The sequence below is a fragment of the Nerophis ophidion genome, linkage group LG27 (genome assembly GCF_033978795.1).
Source record: "Nerophis ophidion isolate RoL-2023_Sa linkage group LG27, RoL_Noph_v1.0, whole genome shotgun sequence".
Lineage (NCBI taxonomy): Eukaryota > Metazoa > Chordata > Actinopteri > Syngnathiformes > Syngnathidae > Nerophis > Nerophis ophidion.
Window position 1 is genome coordinate 29,542,977 of NC_084637.1, and position 25,093 is coordinate 29,568,069.

Genomic DNA, 25,093 nt, shown 5'->3' on the forward strand with positions numbered 1-25,093 from the left:
GAGATGTATGGATAACCTGCAGATGCATTTGCAACAATAAAGTCAACGAAATCACAAAGGTGAGTTTTGTTGATGTTGTTGACTTATGTGCTGATCAGACATATTTGGTCACGGCATGACTGCCACCTAATCGATGCTAACATGCTACGCTAATCCATGCTAACATGCTATTTTCGCTAGCTGTATGTACATTTGAAACTAGAAACCCACATTTAATGCGAAACAAACACTTACCAATCGACGGATTTAAGTTGCTCCAGTGTCACAAGATGCGAAAGTCCTGATCGTTTGGTCCGCACATTTTACCGGCGATGCTAATAAGGCAGCCATGCTATGGGCCACTTCATTAAGTACACCCACGCTATGGCCAAATAGCGTGAATAGCTATTCGCTCAATAGCTTCAATTTCTTCTTCAATTTCGTTTTCGCTATCTGCCTCCATACTCCGACCATATGTGTCAATACATGCGTAATCTGTTGAATCGCTCAAGCCGCTGAAATCCGAGTCTGAATCCGAGCTAATGTCGCTATATTTTGCTGTGGTAACCGCCATTTTGTTTGTATTGGTAGCACTATGTGACGTCACAGGGAAATGGACAGTGGTTTCGAAGATAGCGAAAATCAAGAACTTTAAAGCTTTATTTAGGGATATTCCGGGACCGGTAAAATTTTGAAAAAAAATTCAAAAAATACAACAAGCCACTGGGAACTGATTTTTAGTGTTTTTAACCCTTTTGAAATTGTGATAATGTTCCCCTTTAACACGATAAATAATGAATAATTCCACTTGTAATCACAGTGTTAAAAATAATGTTCAAAATATAAAACATTGTCATGCATTTTTATGTTCAAGAAGTTGGTAAGAAGTCATTTATTTATTATTGGTTAGGGTGGGGCTTGCCTTCCAGGGGGTTCTTCAGACCACCAAGCACTGACATGAGAGCCTGTTTCAGGGTTACGATATTGTTTTATTTTTCAATAAGTCTCTCAGTTGCTTTCCAGCAATTTTCTTTTTCTCTTTCGTTCTCGTTCGCGCTCTGTTTTCTAGCCCCAAGCCCGGGGGATCCCGAGGCGTTCCCAGGCCAGCCGGGAGACATAGTCTTCCCATTGTGCCCTGGGTCTTCCCCGTGGCCTCCTACCGGTTGGACGTGCCCTAAACACCTCCCTAGGGAGGCGTTCGGGTGTCATCCTGACCAGATGCCTGAGCCACCTCATCTGGCTCCTCTCGATGTGGAGGAGCAGCGACTCTACTTTGAGTTCCTCCCGGATGGCAGAACTTCTCACCCTATCTCTAAGGGAGAGACCCGCCACCCGGCAGAGGAAACTCATTTCGGCCGCTTGTACCCGTGATCTTATCCTTTCGGTCAAAACCCAAAGCTCATGACCATAGGTGAGGATGGGAACGTAGATCGACCGGTAAATTGAGAGCTTTGCCTTCCGGCTCAGCTCCTTCTTCACCACAACGGATCGGTACAACGTCCGCATTACTGAAGACGCCGCGCCGATCCGCCTGTCGATCTCACGATCCACTCGTCCCTCACTCGTGAACAAGACTCCTAGGTACTTGAACTCCTCCACTTGGGTCAGGGTCTCCTCCCCAACCCGGAGATGGCACTCCACCCTTTTCCGGGCGAGAACTATGGACTCGAACTTGGAGGTCCTGATTCTCATTCCGGTCGCTTCACACTCGGCTGCGAACCGATCCAGTGAGAGCTTAAGATCCTGGTCAGATGAAGCCATCAGGACCACATCATCTGCAGAAAGCAGAGACCTAATCCTGCGGTCACCAAACCGGAACCCCTCAACGCCTTAACTGCGCCTACTTTGAGGAAGTTTGGTGGACTATGGGTGCCAATTAACAATGTGTTCGAAGCAGAAGACATAAAACGGCAGAAAAGTGACATTCTTCTTTAAAAGTCTGCGGGCTATAGAGCGTTTTCCCTTCGGGCTCCAGTACTCTGGAATGCCCTCCCGGTAACAGTTCGAGATGCTACCTCAGTAAAAGAATTTAAGTCTCACCTTAAAACTCATCTGTATACTCTAGCCTTTAAATAGACCTCCTTTTTAGAACAGTTGATCTGCCGCTTCTTTCCTTTTTTCTCCTATGTCCCCCCCTCCCTTGTGGAGGGGGTCCGGTCCGATGACCATGGATGAAGTACTGGCTGTCCAGAGTCGAGACCCAGGATGGACCGCTCGCCTGTGTATCGGTTGGGGACATCTCTACGCTGCTGATCCGCCTCCGCTTGGGATGGTTTCCTGTGGACGGGACTCTTGCTGCTGTCTTGGATCCGCTTTGAACTGAACTCTCGCGGCTGTGAATTCTCCCTGCCCACTGCGTGTGAGTTTTCCTTGCCCTTTTGTGGGTTCTTCCGAGGATGTTGTAGTCGTAATGATTTGTGCAGTCCTTTGAGACATTTGTGATTTGGAGCTATAGAAATAAACATTGATTGATTGATTGAAGGCTCAAGTGTAAAAGTAAACTTGTCCTGATACAACTTTTTTTAATTGAATCAATCATTTGTTCACAATGTATTTATACAACACTTCATTGCAAGTGCCTCAAAGGGGATTTACAAACTCCCCACAACCCGTGATCTTAACCCACATCCGGGCAACAAAAAAGAAGAAAGCTGGGAAAGCCGCCCCATATCCCCCTCCAGACCGCCAGCACAGGGTCGTAAGGAGATCTTGCATGTAGACAAGTCGTCAACACAGAGACGTCACCAACTGATGCATAAAAGAATGGTTCACCCTGGGTCACGGCGTGGAACAGCTCGCGTCTCTTCCAGACTGGTCCCAGCACGAGAGGGGAGACGGAGCAGAAAAGAAAAGCGGCAGGTCAACTGTTAGGCTTCACGGTGGACGAGGGGTTAGTGCGTCTGCCTCATAATACAAAGGTCCTGAGTAGTCTGGGGTTTAATCCCGGGCTCTGGATTTTTCTGTGTGGAGTTTGCATGTTCTCCCCGTGACTGCGTGGGTTCTCTCCTGGTACTCCGGCTTCCTCCCACCTCCAAAGACATGCACCTGGGGACACTAAATGGTCCTTAGTCTGTGAATGAGAGTGTGAATGTTGTCTGTCTATCTGTGTTGGCCCTGTGAAGAGGGGGCGACTTGTCCAGGGTGTACGCCGCCTCCCGCCCGATTGTAGCTGATACAGACACCAGCGCCGCCCGCGACCCCAAAGGGAATAAGCGGTAGGAAATGGATGGATGGATATACACGACTGTTTCAGAAAATCAGAACATTGTGAAAAAGTCCTTTATTTTCTGTAATGCAACTAAAGAAAAGAAAATGTCATACATTCTGGATTCTTTACACATCAACTGAAATATTGCAAGCGTTTTATTATTTTAATATTGCTGATTATGGCATATATATATACATATATATATATACAGTAAATATATATGCATATACATATACAGTATATATACATATAGCTATATACATATATATATATACATATAGCTATATACATATATATATATGTATATATATATATATGTACATATATATATATATATATATATATATATATATATATATATATATATATATATACATATATATATAGGTACATATATATATATATATATATATATATATATATATATATATATATGCACTGATCCAAATATAGCCACAGTATATAAATTAGTTTAAAAGGCACACACACACACATATATATATATATATATATATATATATATATATATATATATATATATATATATATATATATATATATATATATATATATATATATGTGTATATGTGTCAGTAAAACACCTTAAATCTGTTTTTTTTTTCTAAAAAAGGGTCCAATATTTTCAAAAAATATATTATCTAACTTTTTTGGTCTAAATCCAAATGAATACTTAAATACTGTAAATGCTTAACTTGCTATTTTCGAAGTTAGTTACCCATCAAATTGTACACTATAAAAATGACCAATAGATTTTACTGTAAACATTTTTTACAGTAAAATTCTGTCTTCGAATATGCCAGTTTTTTGTTTTTTTTTACTGTAAAATACACATTTTAAAACGATAAAAACTGGCAGCTGAGTTGTCAAAAAAAATGAAAGCGGTACTGTATTTATATCAACAGTAATATGTTGTAAAAATAATAATACAAACATTAATTTTACAGTAAAATTCTGTTAACTAAGCTGCCAGTTTTTTTTCCTGTAAAAAATGGTTTTGTTTTTTTTACTTGTGGAAAAAAAAAAAAAAAAATACAGGAAAATTCCTGAATTATTTACTGTTACAAGCAGCCCTCTAATGTCAGCCATGACCGCGGCGTGTCCCTCAGTGACAACGATATTAACATCCCTGCATTAGATGAACGTGATTTTAGTGCTGTTAATGATTTTCAGAAACATACAAGATCTGTATATTAGACGTTTGTAAAAGTAAATTATTCTTTGTATTGGTTGTAATTGGACTATGCAGGAGTGCTTACATCAGCAATTCTCCAACCGTTGACTTTACACTGCATTTTAAATGAATCAATAAACTGAAAAAGGTCAGGATGTTGGTTTTTTCTTACCTTTTTTTTAAGCTGTTGTTAGGGATGTTCCCAAGTTCCTCAGCCAGCAACAACACAATAGCAAACAATGGTTTAGTTTCTCTAAAGGGACTACAATGAGACAAGAACCCTTGCTGCTTATCCCATTAACTTTCATAACTATCAGCACATTTAATCCAAAATAGAGTAAAACGGGTATTGTTTGAGACTGTGTTAATTATTAAATTCACAATTATAACGATTGGTATATATGAGAGGAATGCTACAATCCCCATGACAATTTCTATAAGTTGTGCTCATTTAAAATCCAATTATTGTCAGCAGTTGATGCATGAAAAAAGGCCAAACAGAGGCTAGAAAAACTGTAATGACCTCTGTCAGCCACAAGAGGGAAGCAAATCTTCATTGTGGCAAGAGGCTGCGGTTAGGGTTTACTATTATAATACAGTATGTAGAAATATTTACTTAAAGTACTCATTTTAAGGAGCTTGATTATGAAGTTTGATATCTATATTATAAAATGAAAGAAGCAGAGTTGTTTTATTTTTAATTACATTTACTAACTGTCCTACATAGGATATCAATTCCCTTTGAGATGCTTTATTCATAATAACGAAAAATAAATTGTATTAAAAGTCATTTTAAATCATTCAAATTATATTCAACCAATGTGAATTTTTTAAATGTATGTTTTAATGAAATGAGCACAACATTTAGGTTGTTGTAGGGTAGTCGGCATTTACGACTTATAAAACTCCAGTTTTTAATAAAAAAAAAAAAAAATGTATTAATCATGAACACACTTAGATTAATCATGCAATGTATTTTGTCTCTTTTACCTGGTCAGTGATCAGATGGATGCATGCACCACATTTCACTCCGAAATACAACCGGCGCCAGCTTTTGTGCAAATAAATGACAAGTAAAAACGTTAAAAAATGTTCCTGGATGACATTCTGACTGCAAATTTGCTATTTTCAACAGTCTGCTCATTTGAGCAGGAAAACGCTGAACACCATCTTTGTTTTCTACTTGTGACTTACCATTAATTGATTAATAAATAAGTTACTAAAACTTATTTGGGTGTTACCATTTAGTGGTCGATTGTAAGAAATATGTACTGTGCCGTGCAATCTACTAATAAAAGTTTCAATCAATCAATCAATCTGTCAACTGTCAGTTTACGCGGCTTGCCGGCTCCTTATCACCACTTCAAGATGGCGGCCGAATTTCTCGCGTCACAGCAGCCAATGCTGCGTCTAACTGTCTATGAGTAGAAATGTTCAAAATTCGGAATTTCACATTTAACTATTGACAACGGTAAATTGTAGATATGTTTGTGTTTTAGTTGCGCATATGCGAACATTAGCCGTGTTATAATGTCGCTCAAAGATTGTGATAGAAATCGTCGCAATGAAAAAATTAAAGCATAAAACTAAGATTGCTCGTGTGTGCAGTACTCATGCTACACAACAGGGGGCAACAACAAAGCATATGTGTCACGATGAGCTACCATTGGGGTGAGTAGAATAAGATTACTCATTCAAACCCTGAAAAAAATTAAATACACCTGGACCATAGGAAGAATGAGAGTCCTTGTTTCCTGTCGGACCTTTTAAGCGACGGACACATCGATCCATATAAGCTTCGTCACCAAACTCGGTCAAACATGTGTAAGTAAATATAATTTGTGCATAAATATGTTAAGTTTGTCTCATTTTGAAATTGCTGACTTCGTGATGTGCATTTTTTGTTCGCAGAGGTGTTAAACATTTTAATTTAGAGTAACTCTGGCGTTTAAAACTCGTTTAATACGCGTAGCACTAAATGTGACCAGTAGAGGGCGACAACGCTATAGTGTTTATTTTCTATACGCGTAAACATTTGTAGTTTATTGTGTGAATGTATTAACACAAAACCGTCTGTTTTAGTTAGGTTAAAAAAAACACAATGGACACAATTTATGTGAAATACACAATTGACGTAAGACTTTTGTAATGTTTATATTTTAAGTCTTACAAACTTAAATGAGGAAAGAAGTGATGAAGGGTCTCTGTCACATTCATAAGTATCATTTAAAACTACTATCCATCCATCTATTTTCTACCGCTTATTCCCTTTTAGGGTTGCGGGGGGTGCTGGTGCCTATCTCAGCTGCAATAATTAGAACAAAATGCACTCACCAATTGATTACATTTCTCACAGAATATATACTAATAATTAGGTACTTTGCTTTTAAATGACTCAAAATACGCTAAAGTCCAAAGCAGGGGTGTCCAAACTTTTTTCCCAGCACTAAAAAAAGTTAAAATCATCCAGGAGCCATGTTGATATTGTTTTTGCTTCGTAAAAAAAAACATGCTACAAACACTAACTGCAATAAGAAACACATGTTTAATGTACCCTAAGATTTTTTGTTAAAATAGAGCCCTTGTGGTCCCCTTTATTTAGAAAAGTACCGAAAATTACCAAAATAATTTTAGTACCGGTACCAGTACCAAAATATTGGTATTGTTACAACACTAGTATGTATATATATATATATATATGTATATATATATATATATATATATATATATACGTGTGTGTGTGTGTATATATATATGTATGTATAAATATATATATATATATATATATATATATATTTAAGCGGTAGAAAATGGATGGATATATACATACATTGACACACACACACACACATATATATATATATATATATATATATGTGTATATATACATGTATCTATGTATGTGTGTATATATATATATATATATATACATACATATACATAATGTTTTGTTTTGTTTTTCCCTTGGCCTCAGTCTACACCCCCTCTCCAAGGCCCAGGCTAAGACCGATTTTTTTATTTCATTTTAATCTTCTATCCCCCCCCCCTTGTTTACCTGTATTTCATCTTTTTTTGTAAGGGGCGCTGGAAGCCGGCAGACCCGTCAGCGATCCTGTTCCCTCTCCCTGTAATGTTTGTCTGATCTTGAATGGGATTGTGCTGAAAATTGTAATTTTCCTGAAGGAACTCTCCTGACGGAATGAATAAAGTACTATCTAATCTAATCTAATCTATTCATATGTATAAATACACACACACACACATATATATGTGTATATATATATATATATATATATATATACTGTATTCATTGCAAAATCTGTTTTGCTATTCTTTTAAATGACTTCCAACTTATCTTCTCAGTACTGTGGGAGTCCAGTAAGTTTGAGAATGCACCTTGCATTCCAGATGGTCGCGGTAAACACGCCTCACATTCAATTAAGGCCACAGCACGTCCTGGATGCTTCTAAAAAGCAAATTCCAGCTCTGAACCACCTCCTGCTTTCCATCCTCTGCGGTACCTACCTTTATTATCAGTTGATACGTGCAACGCTTCCCAATACAACCCCCCCCCCCCCCCCCCTCATAACGAATGCACCCAATACCTCTTTTACGATATGATTGATTTTCAGACTCTCATTTAGCTTGACTATTTTACATTTTTCCCCATCCAAATTCTGAACAAAAAGCTTTTTTTTCTTCCCATTTTGTGTGACAGGTCTATACTTTCCTCATTTTCTTTCAAATTCCGTGCAAAAATAGCGTGACTCGGCATGAAGATGCTACCAAAACAAACCAGCCAATATGAAATTGGCTACAGTCTGTCGCAGGTGACAGCTGGCTCGTGCAAGCCCAGACACATTTTACAGCGAAAAGAACACGAGCCTAAAATGGGACCCTCCCTTAAGTAGGGAAGGGTCCACCCAGGTTCTTTAGTTCTAAGGCTGTCTAAATCAAAGACAGGTAACGAGAATTAAAGATGAAATATTTTGTCCGTACAAACAATAACAAGAAGAGAGTCCAGAACAAATACCACACAAGTCCAGAGCTCTCTGTGGGTCTGCAGAGAGCTGGCAGACCCTTACTCGCCCTGCCTGACTTTTCCCCTTTGAACCGACCGTGGAATCCACGAGACCCCAGCCGTCGGTGCAGTTGTTCGAAACTCCTACACCGCAAAAAGTCAGTGTTCAAAAACAAGAATAAAACATACAAAAATATTTTACTTGGACTAAGCAAAATTATCTGCCATTAGAACCAGAAAATGTGGCTTGTCAAGACTTTCCAAAACAAGTCAAATTAAAGCTGCAAGCAGCGATGGACGGGACCGACTTTTGCTGGTGTTTCCTGCCTTTATCCATTCAACATATCTCTACCTGCACATTACCTACCTTCCCTGCATCCTGGCGTCACACTGGTGCTTCTTTCTGTCACCCATACACGCTGGTGCTTTCTGCCATCACCCAGAAAACATATCTTTACCTGCACTTCACCTACTTTCTCTGTATCCTGGAGTCAAACTGGTGCCTCCTTCTTTCAAGCGGCCATCTTGAGACGGCAGCAGCATCAGCGTAGCGGTTCTTTTAAGGCTCGTAAAATCAAAACCGGAGCAGTTAGAAAAACTATTTGCGCAACTTTTAATCAGAAGAGTTCAGTCTCTCCCCTGTGGGAGTTTGAAGCCGACACAACAAACACGCTCAGAGGAGATAATGTTTGAAAAAATGTGACGGGTTTTTACAAAAAATTTGTTTTGAAGGGGTAATTGACCATTTTCTGTTGATTTGTGCTGAAGGATGTCAGTTAATGAAATGTAGGTCTAAGTAAGACCTACTTGGAGGTTTTTGTTTCTTGTCTCTATGACATTCCTACCGGAAATTACAAGCAGTTTTGTCTGTGTTTTCTTCCTATGACCAGTTTTGTCCGTGTTTTATTCCTAGGGGGCGTTAGAGCGCAATTTTGAGTTTTTTATTTTTATTTTTTTCATTACATCGCAATTCTTGCCAGTCCTGATGTGTGTGTTAAATTTGGTGAGTTTTGAAGCATGTTAAGGGGGTCAAATTACAGCTCAAAGAGGCGGCGGTATAATAATAATAAAACCTCAGAAATTAAATAGGGTCCTCTGTCCCAAAGGGACATTCGGTCCCTAGTTAGCTTCCTGCTTTTAAGCGGCCTTCTTGAGACGGCAGCAACAGCAGCGTAGCGGTTCTTTTAAGGCTAGTGAAATCAAAACTGTAGCAGTTAGAAAAACTATCTGCACAACTTTTAATCAGAAGAGTTCAGTCTCTTTCCTTTGCAAGTTTGAAGCCGACACATCAAACGTGCTCAGGGGAGATAATGTTTGAAAAAACGTGACAGGTTTTTACAAAAATTTTGTTTTGAAGGGGTAATTGACAATTTCCTGTTGATTTGTGCTGAAGGATGTCATTTAATGAAATGTAGGTCTAAGTGAGACCTACTTGGAGGTTTTTGTTTCTTGTCTCTACGACATTCCTACCGGAAGTTACAAGCAGTTCTGTCTGTGTTTTCTTCCTAGGAGCAGTTTTGTCAGTGTTTTATTCCTAGGGTGCGCTAGAGCGCAATTTTAAGTTTTGGGCTTTGGTTTTTTATTAGATCGCAATTTTTGCCAGTCCTGATGTGTGTGTCCAGTTTGGTGAGTTTTGAAGCATTTTAAGGGGGTCAAATTACAGTTCAAAGTGGCAAAAATTATATTCATTAGGAATCTTTTGTTTTCAAGGGGTGTTTGCCAACTTTCTGTTTATTTTTGCTGAAAAATGTCATTTTATGAAATGTAGGTAATTCGTAACGGACGTTAAAGGCAGTTTTGTCTGTGTTTTTTCCTAGGGGGCGCTAGAGCGCAATTCTGAGTTTTGGGGTTTGTTTTTTTTATTAGATGGCAATTTTCGCCAGTCCTGATGTGTGTGTAAAATATGATGAGTTTTGAAACATGTTAAGGGGGTCAAATTACAGCTCAAAGAGGCGGCGGTATAATAATAATAATAAAACCTTAGAAATACCATTGGGTCCTTTGTCCCAAAGGGACATTCGGTCACTAATTAGCTAACTTCAATGATTCCCAAAATAACTTAAAATAAGTATATCCTCACTAATAACAAGTGCACTTTTCTTTGAAAAAAAAAAATGTTGAAAAAGACATCCAGGGTGAACCCTTCTAGAAGCAGCAGTTCATCCTCTGTATTTTCAGCTTCAAAAAGATAAGGGTGTGAATCCTCATTTGTCCAAAAATAGTCGTCTTTGTTGTTTGTTGCTAAGTCTGGCTTGACTTAAAAACACACTGGTGTTTGTTTCCGGATGTAGGAACACACATCCACCTAACGCCCGAATGCAGCTGAGATAGGCTTCAGCACCCGTCACGACCCCTTCTAGAAGCAGCAGTTCATCCTCTGTATATACAGCTTCAAAAAGTTGTGAATCCTCATTTGTCCAAAAATAGTCGTCTTCATTGTTTGTTACTAAGTCTGGCATGACTAAAAAACACACTGGTGTTTGTTTCCGGATGTAGGAACACATATCCGCCTAACGCCCGAATGCAGCTGCGATAGGCTTCAGCACCCGTCACGACCCCTTCTAGAAGCAGCAGTTCATCCTCTGTATATTCAGCTTCAAAAAGTTGTGAATCCTCATTTGTCCAAAAATAGTCGTCTTCATTGTTTGTTACTAAGTCTGGCATGACTAAAAAACACACTGGTGTTTGTTTCCGGATGTAGGAACACATATCCGCCTAACGCCCGAATGCAGCTGCGATAGGCTTCAGCACCCGTCACGACCCCTTCTAGAAGCAGCAGTTCATCCTCTGTATATTCAGCTTCAAAAAGTTGTTAATCCTCATTTGTCCAAAAATAGTCGTCTTCGTTGTTTGTTACTAAGTCTGGCGTGACTAAAAAACACACCGGTGTTTGTTTCCGGATGTAGGAACACACATCCGCCTAACGCCCGAATGCAGCTACGATAGGCTCCAGCACCTGTCACGACCCCTTCTAGAAGCAGCAGTTCATCCTCTGTATATTCAGCTTCAAAAAGTTGTTAATCCTCATTTGTCCAAAAATAGTCGTCTTCGTTGTTTGTTACTAAGTCTGGCATGACTAAAAAACACACTGGTGTTTGTTTACGGATGTAGGAACACACATCCGCCTAACGCCCGAATGCAGCTACGATAGGCTACAGCATTTGCCACGACCCCTTCTAGAAGCAGCAGTTCATCCTCTGTATATTCAGCTTAAAAAAGATAAGGTTGTGAATCCTCATTTGTCCAAAAATAGTCGTCTTCGTTGTTTGTTACTAAGTCTGGCGTGACTAAAAAACACACTGGTGTTTGTTTCCGGATGTAGGAACACACATCCGCCTAACGCCCGAACGCAGCTGCGATAGGCTCCAGCAGCCGTCACGACCCCTTCTAGAAGCAGGAGTTCATCCTCCGTATATTCAGCTTCAAAAAGTTGTGAATCCCTATTTGTCCAAAAAATAGTCGTCTTCGTTATTTCTTACTAAGTCTGGCATGACTAAAAAACACACTGGTGTTTGTTTCCGGATGTAGGAACACACATCCGCCTAACGCCCGAATGCAGCTACGATAGGCTACAGCACCCGTCACGACCCCTTCTAGAAGCAGCAGTTCATCCTCTGTATATTCAGCTTCAAAAAGTTGTGAATCCCTATTTTTCCAAAAATAGTCATCTGTGTTGTTTGTTACTAAGTCTGGCATGACTAAAAAACACACTGGTGTTTGTTTACGGATGTAGGAACACACATCCGCCTAACGCCCGAATGCAGCTACGATAGGCTCCAGCACCTGTCACGACCCCTTCTAGAAGCAGCAGTTCATCCTCTGTATATTCAGCTTCAAAAAGTTGTGAATCCTCATTTGTCCAAAAATAGTCGTCTTCGTTGTTTGTTACCAAGTCTGACATGACTAAAAAACACACTGGTGTTGTTTCCAGGTGTAGGAACACACATCCGCCTAACGCCCGAATGCAGCTGCGATAGGCTACAGCACCCGTCACGACCCCTTCTAGAAGCAGCAGTTCATCCTCTGTATATTCAGCTTCAAAAAGATGTGAATTCTCATTTGTCCAAAAATAGTCGTCTTCGTTGTTTGTTACCAAGTCTGGCATGACTAAAAAACACACTGGTGTTGTTTCCAGATGTAGGAACACACATCCGCCTAACGCCCGAATGCAGCTGCGATAGGCTACAGCACCCGTCACGACCCCTTCTAGAAGCAGCAGTTCATCCTCTGTATATTCAGCTTCAAAAACTTTTGAATCCCTATTTGTCCAAAAATAGTCGTCTTTGTTGTTTGTTACTAAGTCTGGCATGACTAAAAAACTCACTGGTGTTTGTTCCCGGATGTAGGAACACACATCCGCCTAACGCCCGAATGCAGCTGCGATAGGCTACAGCACCCGTCACGACCCCTTCTAGAAGCAGCAGTTCATCCTCTGTATATTCAGCTTCAAAAAGTTGTGAATCCTCATTTGTCCAAAAATAGTCGTCTTCATTGTTTGTTACTAAGTCTGGCATGACTAAAAAACACACTGGTGTTTGTTTCCGGATGTAGGAACACATATCCGCCTAACGCCCGAATGCAGCTGCGATAGGCTTCAGCACCCGTCACGACCCCTTCTAGAAGCAGCAGTTCATCCTCTGTATATTCAGCTTCAAAAAGATAAGGTTGTGAATCCTCATTTGTCCAAAAATAGTCGTCTTCGTTGTTTGTTACTAAGTCTGGCGTGACTAAAAAACACACTGGTGTTTGTTTCCGGATGTAGGAACACACATCCGCCTAACGCCCGAATGCAGCTACGATAGGCTCCAGCACCCGTCACGACCCCTTCTAGAAGCAGCAGTTCATCCTCTGTATATTCAGCTTCAAAAAGATAAGGTTGTGAATCCTCATTCGTCCAAAAATAGTCGTCTTCGTTGTTTGTTACCAAGTCTGGCATGACTAAAAAACACACTGGTGTTGTTTCCAGATGTAGGAACACACATCCGCCTAACGCCCGAATGCAGCTGCGATAGGCTACAGCACCCGTCACGACCCCTTCTAGAAGCAGCAGTTCATCCTCTGTATATTCAGCTTCAAAAAGATGTGAATTCTCATTTGTCCAAAAATAGTCGTCTTCGTTGTTTGTTACCAAGTCTGGCATGACTAAAAAACACACTGGTGTTGTTTCCAGATGTAGGAACACACATCCGCCTAACGCCCGAATGCAGCTGCGATAGGCTACAGCACCCGTCACGACCCCTTCTAGAAGCAGCAGTTCATCCTCTGTATATTCAGCTTCAAAAAGTTTTGAATCCCTATTTGTCCAAAAATAGTCGTCTTTGTTGTTTGTTACTAAGTCTGGCATGACTAAAAAACTCACTGGTGTTTGTTCCCGGATGTAGGAACACACATCCGCCTAACGCCCGAATGCAGCTGCGATAGGCTACAGCACCCGTCACGACCCCTTCTAGAAGCAGCAGTTCATCCTCTGTATATTCAGCTTCAAAAAGTTGTGAATTCTCATTTGTCCAAAAATAGTCGTCTTCGTTGTTTGTTACCAAGTCTGGCATGACTAAAAAACACAATGGTGTTTGTTTCCGGATGTAGGAACACACATCCGCCTAACGCCCGAATGCAGCTACGATAGGCTACAGCACCCGTCACGACCCCTTCTAGAAGCAGCAGTTCATCCTCTGTATATTCAGCTTCAAAAAGATAAGGTTGTGAATCCTCATTTGTCCAAAAATAGTCGTCTTTGTTGTTTGTTACTAAGTCTGGCATGACTAAAAAACACAATTGTGTCTGTTTCCCGATGTAGGAACACACATCCGCCTAACGCCCGAATGCAGCTGCGATAGGCTACAGCACCCGTCACGACCCCTTCTAGAAGCAGCAGTTCATCCTCCGTATATTCAGCTTCAAAAAGTTGTGAATCCTCATTTGTCCAAAAATTGTCGTCTTCGTTGTTTGTTACTAAGTCTGGCATGACTAAAAACGCACTGGTGTTTGTTTCCGGATGTAGGAACACACATCCGCCTAACGCCCGAATGCAGCTGCGATAGGCTTCAGCACCCGTCACGACCCCTTCTAGAAGCAGCAGTTCATCCTCTGTATATTCAGCTTCAAAAAGTTGTTAATCCTTATTTGTCCAAAAATAGTTGTCTTTGTTGTTTGTTACCAAGTCTGGCATGACTAAAAAACACAGTGGTGTTGTTTCCAGATGTAGGAACACACATCCGCCTAACGCCCGAATACAGCTACGATAGGCTACAGCACCCGCCACGACCCCTTCTAGAAGCAGCAGTTCATCCTCTGTATATTCAGCTTCAAAAAGTTATGAATCCCTATTTGTCCAAAAATAGTCGTCTTCGTTGTTTGTTACTAAGTCTGACATGACTAAAAAACACAATGGTGTTTGTTTCCGGATGTAGGAACACATATCCGCCTAACGCCCGAATGCAGCTGCGATAGGCTCCAGCACCCGCCACGACCCCTTCTAGAAGCAGCAGTTCATCCTCTGTATATTCAGCTTCAAAAAGTTGTGAATCCTCATTTGTCCAAAAATAGTCGTCTTCGTTGTTTGTTACCAAGTCTGGCATGACTAAAAAACACAATGGTGTTTGTTTCCGGATGTAGAAACACTTATCCGCCTAACGCCCGAATGCAGCTGAGTTAGGCTCCAGGGACCCCCCCCCCCCCCCCCCCCCCCACGATCCCAAAAGGGACAAGCGGTAGAAAATGGATGGATGTTGAAAAATATTCTTAAATTAAGTAAATGCTAGTGCCATTATCTTGACATGATGAAATGCGCCCGGTATTATATTTCTTGAATTGAAACTATCAAACTTATACTAAAACTGATTCATTGTTCTTAATGGAAAGGTCTCTGAAGCAAATCATATTGTCTAAAAATGCATTTTCCCATCGACAACATGAGATCATCGCGCCAAGTGCATGCTCTTTCAGTCAATTAGTGCGCATATAGACAGCCCGGCCAAATTGTTTTAATTGTAGTTTTGAAGAATTTATCTCAATGTGCATGAACCTTTTATGTCCACAAATGTCACATTTTAAATGTTTACTGTACTGTGCCAACTGTACTACTATATGAGTACTTAAGTTCTATTGTTTCATTGAAAATAAAACAGCAATGATTTTTTTTTTCATGCTTGAAATAAGAAATTATTACTTTAAAAAAGTAGTTTTATACTTGTGAGTGTTGATGACACAGCTTTGCAAAAGTTAATATTCTAGTTTCAAGCATGTTTTACTCAATATAGGTCATCAAATCTCAGCAACAAGCTGTAATATCTTACTGAGATCATTTAGGACCAAAACCCTTAAAATAAGTAAAACACTCCAATATAAAATCTGCTTAGTGAGAAGAATTCTCTTATCAGACAGAAAATAAGCAAATATCACCCTTATTTGAGATATTTCATCTTACAAACCCCGTTTCCATATAAGTTGGGAAATTGTGTTAGATGTAAATATGAACAGAATATAATGATTTGCAAAATCCTTTTCAACCCATATTCAATTGAATGCACTACAAAGACAAGATATTTGATGTTCAAACTGATAAACTTTTTATTTTTTTTTTGCAAATAATAATTAACTTCAGAATACTTTTCCACTTTGCATCAGTCCTTTTTTTTTACGAAGCCACGCTGTTTTAACACGTGCTGAATGTGGCTTGGCATTGTCTTGCTGAAATAAGCAGGGGCGTCCATGAAAAAGACGGTGCTTAAATGGAAACATATGTTGTTCCAAAAACCTGTATCTACCTTTCAGCATTAATGGTGCCTTCACAGATGTGTAAGTTACCCATGCCTCGGGCACTAATGCACCCCCATACCATCACAGATGCTGGCTTTTGAACTTTGCGTCGATAACAGTCTGGATGGTTCGCTTCCCCTTTGGTCCGGATGACACGATGTCGAATATTTCCAAAAACAATTTGAAATATAGACTCGTCAGACCACAGACCACTTTTACACTTTGCATCAGTCCATTTTTGATGATCTCGGCCCCGGAGAAGCCGGCGGCGTTTCTGGATGTTGTTGATAAATGGCTTTCACTTTGCATAGTAGAGCTTTAACTTGCACTTACAGATGTAGCGACAATCTGTATTTAGTGACAGTGGTTTTTTCTGAAGTGTTCCTGAGCCCATGTGGTGATATCCTTTGGAGATTGATGTCGGTTTTTGAGGGGTCGAAGGTCACGGTCATTCAATGTTGGATTCCGGCCATGCCGCTTACGTGGAGTGATTTCTCCAGATTCTCTGAACCTTTTGATGATATTATGGACCGTAGATGTCGAAATCCCTAAATTTCTCGCAATTGCACTTTGAGAAACGTTGTTCTTAAACTGTTTGACTATTTGCTCACGCAGTTGTGGACAAAGGGGTGTACCTCGCCCCATCCTTTCTTGTGCAATTTTTGGGAAGCTGTTTTTATACCCAATCATGGTACCCACCTGTTCCCAATTAGCCTGCACACCTGTGGGATGTTCCAAATAAGTGTTTGATGAGCATTCCTCAACTTTATCAGTATTTATTGCCACCTTTGCCAACTTTTTTTTTTTATCAGTTTGAACATCAAATATGTTGTCTTTGTAGCATATTGAACTGATTATGGGTTGAAAAGGATTTGCAAATCATTGTATTCCGTTTATATTTACATCTAAGACAATTTCCCAACTCGTACGGAAACGGGGTTTGTAGTTAGATTTGAGTTTTTGCAGTGTAATGTCTGTCATGTGCGCTCGCCAGCTGAGCCACCAGGAAGCCTTCTGGCTTTTGTTTCCCGCCTCCAACGCGACGTGGATGATTGCATTTATTCGGCGGAACACACCGAGCAAGGCTGATGTGTCACTTAAGGCGGATTGAGGCCGGGAGCTGAAACAGCGTGCAATGGAATATGCAAATCCCACAATAATAATCAGAGCCGTTGGACACCTGAGGTTTCAGGCTTTAAATAGCCCGCACGTATCCGAAATACTAGATTAACACTTTTTTTTTTTACTCGCGCCGTGCTTATTTTTCGCGGTAAACATATGCAGGGGGGCAGACGTACAATCCTCTCCCGACGTTTTGTGTAACCTCATCCTGGCCGAGTGCCACTCCAAATCTGTTTTGAGCAGCACAAAGTAAGAAAACGCTGACTCGTCGTTTGTAAACGTGCTCCCGCTCGCGAGGACCCCGCCTGTGCGAGTGCGGCGTTTAAAGCAGCGGCTTCTCCCCCGCATGAAAATACAAATCCATAATCTGTGTTTGGCTTATTGCTTTAAAGGTTGCAGAACATCTAAGAAGCAATGTTGCACCCGCTAAATATATTCATATAAATCCAATGATATTATGGAAAATATGTTTTATTTTAGGGTCACATTTACAAACCCCGTTTCCATATGAGTTGGGAAACTGTGTTAGATGTAAATATAAACAGAATACAATGATCTTTAAATAATTTTCAACCCATATTCAGTTGAATGCATTACAAAGATAACATATTTGATGTTCAAACTGATAAAGATTTTTTTTTTTTTGCAAATAATCATTAACTTTCGAATTTGATGCCAGCAACACGTGACAAAGAAGTTGGGAAAGGTGGCAAAAAATACTTATAAAGTTGAGGAATGCTCATCAAGCACTTTTTTGGAACATCCCACAGGTGTGCAGGCTATTGGGTATAAAACCAGCTTCCCAAAAAAATGCTCAGTCTTTCACAAGAAAGGATGGGGCGAGGTACACCCCTTTGTCCACAACTGCGTGAGCAAATAGTCAAACAGTTTAAGGACAATGTTTCTCAAAGTGCAATTGCAAGAAATTTAGGGATTTAAACATCTACGGTCTATAATATCATCAAAAGGTTCAGAGAATCTGGAGAAATCACTCCAAGTAAGCGGCATGGCCGGAAACCAACATTGAATGACCGTGACCTTCCATCCCTCAGACGGCACTGTATCGAAAACCGACATCCATCTCCAAAGGATATCACCACATGGGCTCAGGAACACTTCAGAAAACCACTGGCACTAAATACAGTTCATCGTTACATCTGTAAGTGCAAGTTAAAGCTCTACTATGCAAAGCGAAAGCCATTTATCAACAACATCCAGAAACGCCGCCGGCTTCTCTGGGCCCGACATCATCTAAGATGGACTAATGCAAAGTGGAAAAGTGTTCTGTGGTCTGACAAGTCCACATTTCAAATTGTTTTTGGAAATATTCGACATCGTGTCATCCAAACCAAAGAGGAAGCGAACCATCCAGATTGTTATCGACGCAAAGTTCAAAAGCCAGCATCTGTGATGGTATGGGGGTGCATTAGTGCCCAAGGCATGGGTAACTTACACATCTGTGAAGGCACCATTAATGCTGAAAGGTACATACAGGTTTTGGAACAACATATGCTGCCTTTTAAGCACAGTCTTTTTCATGGACGCCCCTGCTTATTTCAGCAAGATAATGCCAAGCCACATTCAGCACGTGTTAAAACAGCGTGGCTTTGTAAAAAAAGAGTGTGGGTACTTTCCTGGCCCGCCTGCAGTCCAGACCTGTCTCCCATGGAAAATGTGTGGCGCATTATGAAGCGTAAAATACGACAGCGGAGACCCCGGACTGTTGAACGACTGAAGCTCTACATAAAACAAGAATGGGAAATAATTCCACTTTCAAAGCTTCAACAATTAGTTTCCTCAGTTCCCAAATGTTTATTGAGTGTTGTTAAAAGAAAAGGTGATGTAACACAGTGGTGAACATGCCCTTTCCCAACTACTTTGGCACGTGTTGCAGCCATGAAATTCTAAGTTAATGATTATATGCAAAAAAAAATAAAGTTTATGAGTTTAAACATCAATTATCTTGTCTTTGTAGTGCATTCAATTGAATATTTGTTGAAAAAGATTTGCAAATCATTGTATTCCATTTATATTTACATCCAACACTATTTCCCAACTCATATGGAAACGGGGTTTGTATCCGCACACGTTAGTGCATCATTCAGGAGAAAGACGCCGTTAAACAAAGACAAATGGAGTGTTCTAGACAGGAATTTACGACGAGCTTTGAATGCAACGCGCCACTTAAAGGCTTTGTTTACGAAGGCTCGCCTTTCTCTCCATGCTGCTGAGAGCCTCCGAAGTTATTGTGATTTATTTCCCTTGCGTGCAATTACAGGATATGCCGGGCCTCAGCAAGATCTTTAGCGCCGCCCTTGTGGCTCCCTGGACTTTTTTCAGAGGCGTGTGAAAATGAAAAAAGATGAAGAACTAAATCAATTATATGTCTTCTGTAGGACAAACATGACAAAAACCTATCTAATTGTTAAAAATCCCACTGTTTATGTTAAACATGCACCACTGAGGAGAGTATTTGGCAAGCACCGTTTTGTCCTACTAATTTCAGCGATCATGAACTCGTCGTGGTTTGTTTACATGCACAACTTTCTCCGACGCTAACACAGAAAGATATGTTTTGTCTCATGTTGTCCACCAAATGTTGTATGCTGTGCGTGAATGCACAAAGGTGAGTTTTGTTGATTTTATCGATTTGCTGGGGTGCTAACATGCTATTTAGGATAGCTCGATGTACATATTGCATCATTTCGCCTCGTTTGCAGGTATATTTTAGTTTATTTAATTTCCTTTACTTGTGTCCTTTGTGTATTTGATTAATATTTGCATGCCTCATGAGACATTATCTGTATGTAATATTGGCTGCATTTCTCATAGTCATTTGTGTGCCATGTTGTTCCAGACCACAGCAAACGTTTCCCAGCTCGCAAAGATTCTATAAATCCATGAGAAGAAGACAGCCTGCCGTTTCCTTTAACTTGGACACACACATCTATACCTTTGGCCATTCTGAGTGAGTAATTTCCAGAAGTTATCCCATCCTGTGAAAAGTTTCCATTTTACTAATGATTTCCAATGTTGCAAAAATATGTAGAATAAAATTAAACCACAACATTTCTGTCAATGGATATTTGCGTCAGCCATTGCTAGTATGCTAATATAGCTAATATAGACACTTACATTATGTGTCTACTTCTTTATAACACTTATAAAGGCTTAGATTTTTTTGCAGCTCCATACAGATGTTTTATTTTTATTTTTCATCCAATATGGCTTTTTCAACATTTTGGGTTGCTGATCCCTGGTATATACAATGACCTAAACTTGTTCATTATCTTCCTGAGTTGTGAACAGGAGAAGGGTGTGTTATTTCAAACAGACAATTGTAACAATATGATATTCAGAATATAATATAAAGGCAGTGCTCGCGGTAACGAGCGACATCTAGCTAAGCTACGTAGCTTAGCTACATTTCCCAGTAGCTTGGCGGTAGCTTCACTACTTTTTGAACGAGCAGCTCTTCCCGGAGCTTAGCTACTTTTAGACCCATGTGGCCAGGTAGCGAACATCAAAGCTACAAAGAGAGAAAATGGACTGCAAATACTGGCCTTAAAAAATAACGCAAAGAAAATACAATGACCTGCATGGAGGAAATCTGTGATGTTTGGTTGGTTTTCGTATGATGAGTCATACAAGTCATTGTTTTTTTTGTCAAGATATAGAAAGATGCTGTTTTGTTTTTTTAAGTTTTGACAGATAATCCAAATAACATTTTAGGGGTGGGCCAAAGAAAAGGCAAACTAAATAAATAAAGGGTAGGGTGTGGGTGCGGAGGACCCCGACATGTAGTTGTAGGGTGTCCCCAGGTAAATGTCAGAACGTTAATAGTAATGGACTCTTATTGGTTCCGTTTGTACACTCTCAGTTACATTAACATGGATATCTGGGCCCATAAATAGAATTCCCAATAAATTTGGTTTTATATATATATATATATATGTGTCTTGATTGGATTATCCAGAGAATAGTGCTCGATACCGTGGTAGAGCGCAATATATAGGTGTGGGAAAAATCACAAGACTACTTCATCTCTACAGAACTGTTTCATGAGGGGTTCCCTCAATCATCAGGAAAATCTCCTGATGATTGAGGGAACCCCTCATGAAACAGTTCTGTAGAGGTGAAGTAGTCTTGTGATTTTTCCCACACCTACATATATATATATATATATGTATGTATATATATATATATATATATATATATATATATATATACATACATACAGTTTGAACAGTTGCACTGTGTTTGAATATAAGAAAATTAATCACTCTCTGGTTCTTTGGCGTACCACTTGTGGTACCCATACCGCAGTTTGAGAACCCCTGGCCTATAGCCTTGCATGTTTGCCTTTCGTAAATGACTTGACTAAGGTAAGACAGTCCAAACGCGTGTTTATTGGAGGACGTTTAGATCTTAACTGGCCGTCCATTCTTTGCTCAAGTCAACGCGTTGCAGTATTGCTTGTATCACAGATTTCAGATGGATGCCAATATCACCCGATTTTTTCCACACATACGTATATTGCTCTCTACCATGGTATCAAGCACCATTGTCTGGATAATTAAATTAAGACATATATATATATATATATATATATATATATATATATATATATATATATATATATATATATATATATATATTTTTTTTTTTTTTTTTTCTCCTGTAGCTACATTTAATCGAGAGTAACTTGTAGTTTAGCTTACTACATGTTCTAAGTAGCTTGCCCATCCCTGTATGTAAGGATATATAGCATGAGGATTTTACTGATACCATTATCGATATTCTCAATCCATACCCATATTCATCGGTATTCCTAACTTTACTAAATGTTCTTAGTGTAAACAAAGAGATGATAAAAAGCTTTTTTTTTTCCTTTTTATTGGCACAAGACATTGTACTACAGCAACACCGTGATATAACTTCTAATAGCAGGAAAGTCTTACCAACATCAGCGTTTTATTTCAAGTCAACTATGTTTGCAGTTCAGTCATCATCTTGTAAAGACCACACAGGTCCATCACTGTTTTTATTCATTTTTGTATTTGCTTGCATGACTTTGAAGGACTTTTGAGGAGAAATAATGTTGTGTGGTGTTGCTTCCTTGTTTGTGATTTTTGTGCGTGGTAGCGGCACTTGAAGTAAATGTGACAGCGTGTCGTAATCATGATGATCAGCTGGATAAAAAAATATTGATAGTCGTATCATAAGTCCAAAATCTTAACGATAATAATATAACATCATTATAGTACTTTTATAAGTACCGACCAAATTCCGTCGGTACAACAGTACTGATTCACTTAACATCAACAAAACTAGCATACCTGATAGAAAGCACTCAAAAGTAAGGCTCCACTTTTCAAAATGTGCAACCTCTATGCTAATTTACATCGGATATGCCATACACATGCTATCGATTAACAAAAAAAAATTTAAATTGCGATACAAAACTTTTCCAATTGTATTCAAAACCACAATTAATGCAACGTAAACATTGCATCGATTTTTTAAATTTAATCCGATCTTTTCATGTCAACGTTCACACTCCCCGCAAAAATATGCGACTTTTATGTTTGCCTGTGCAATTAAAAGTTTTGCTGCTCAATATATTGTCACCAAAATGATTGCAGATAAACAATAATATTGTCAGCATTATTTTGAGGCCAAATTAAGCACTAATATAATCACAATATATAATCATAATAATAATATAAGACTCGCAACACCCCTATGTCGAAACTGAAATGAACGTGTGCCTGTAAATGATACTCATATATATAAGAAATTAGGATAGAACGACTTAATGTTAATTTGCATTATCAAGCACATTCATATTTATGAAATGTGATATAGTTACATTATATGCCATATAATTAAAATATGAAGTATGCTTAATTGCTCACTCCTTTTATTGTTATGTTTTTGAAAGTGTTCACAATCACTACTTTCCATGTGTTTGTACTGAATATGTGTGCATATTATTTGTATGCACAATAAAAAGAGAATGCAAATGTGCATGCATGAATAAAACAGGCCTTGGAATAGCCGTGCTTAATTCTACAGGGAGTGAACTTTTGCATCGTCAGCAAAAGTGGTTACAAAAAAGCTGAGTCTAATGTGAAGCAAAGCCCCTCTCTGTTGAGAATCCCCCGCGAGAGGAAGAGGGCGGGGTTAATCATTTGTGCAATGCGGTCTGCTGTAAATGATGGAAAGCGCCACTCCATATAGCAACGGGTCAAAGTTTGATTTGCCCTAAAACACATTTTGGGATATTCAACACTCTACTACCATCTGCTACCCTATTTGTCACGTTTCATGTGTCAGGAAAACCACAACAAATGGGGCCATATGAATCCTCTTCCTGTCCATGCGACCTCGATGGGTACACAGAGGTGTACTCGTAGTATTAAAGCAGGGGTTACTCAAATGTTTGACTTGGGGGACGCATCGGGCTAGAAAAATTGGCTGCTGGTCAAAAGCCGACTGCATGTAAATGAACTATATAAATGTATGTGTGTGTGTATATATGTGTATATATATATATATATATATATATATATATATATAAATAATGTTTGTGTGTGTGTATGGTGTATGTATATATTTGTGTGTGTATTTATATACAGTATATATATATGTGTGTGTGTATATATGTGTGTTTATATATATATATAAACACACATAACATATCGACACACATATATGTATATACATATAAGTGTGTGTGTGTGTGTGTGTGTGTGTATATATATATATATATATATATATATATATATATATATATATATACACACATATACACACATATACACACACATATATATATATATATATATATATATATATATATATATATGTGTGTCGATATGTTATGTGTGTTTATATATATATAAACACACATATATACACACACACATATATATATACTGTATATAAATACACACACAAATATATACATACACCATACACACACACAAACATTATTTATATATATATGTGTTTATATATATATAAACACACATAACATATCGACACACATATATGTATATACATATAAGTGTGTGTGTGTGTGTGTGTGTGTGTATATATATATATATATATATATATATATATATATATATATATATACACACATATACACACATATACACACATATACACACACATATATATATATATATATATATATATATATATATATATATATATATATATATATATATATATATATATATATATATATATATATATATATATATATATATATATATATATATATGTTTGTGCATTGGTAGATACTAAATTAATATAATGGATATATAATTAATATTATTGGATATTAAGGAGATTTAAAAAATTGACTCCTATCCTGTTTACTTCCGTGATGACCTTCTTAAAGTTTTGTAATTAATCAGAAATATCAAACAGCTAAAATGGGCCAACATGGATAAGTGTGGAGAGCGTTTTACATTTTCCCATCATGCTCTCTAATGGATTTAAATGGGTGTATTTAAAAAAAAAAAAAACTTTTTGGGACGTTTTTCATAATATCCACAATGCTAAGTGAGCAAGTTGTGTTATGTGTGTTGATCTTTATGTTAGTTGCCATTTTTTCCAGCGCCATGACTAGGGAATGTTGTTTGAATTGGGTCGTATAGGTAAATGATGTGTCATTCTTTTGGAGTACTTTCAATGGTCGTTGATCTGATTGTCCTCAAGATGGCAGCAAATATGTGGCATTCAGAGACCGCCTTGTATTTAAGATTCATTTGAAAAGTCTGACGGGCCTTAGTTTGGA

The 25,093-nt window shown here is 38.7% G+C and overlaps 1 long non-coding RNA gene across 1 annotated transcript in view; it reads left to right on the top strand.

The window, feature by feature from the left end:
• Window positions 1-6,135: 6,135 nt before the first annotated feature.
• The window catches only part of LOC133544202 (uncharacterized), a 158,684-nt gene continuing 139,726 nt past the window's right edge, over window positions 6,136-25,093 (top strand). The window contains exons 1-2 of the long non-coding RNA XR_009804604.1: window positions 6,136-6,203; window positions 20,138-20,248. This is a non-coding gene — a long non-coding RNA (uncharacterized LOC133544202). The remainder of the gene's footprint in view (window positions 6,204-20,137; window positions 20,249-25,093) is intronic.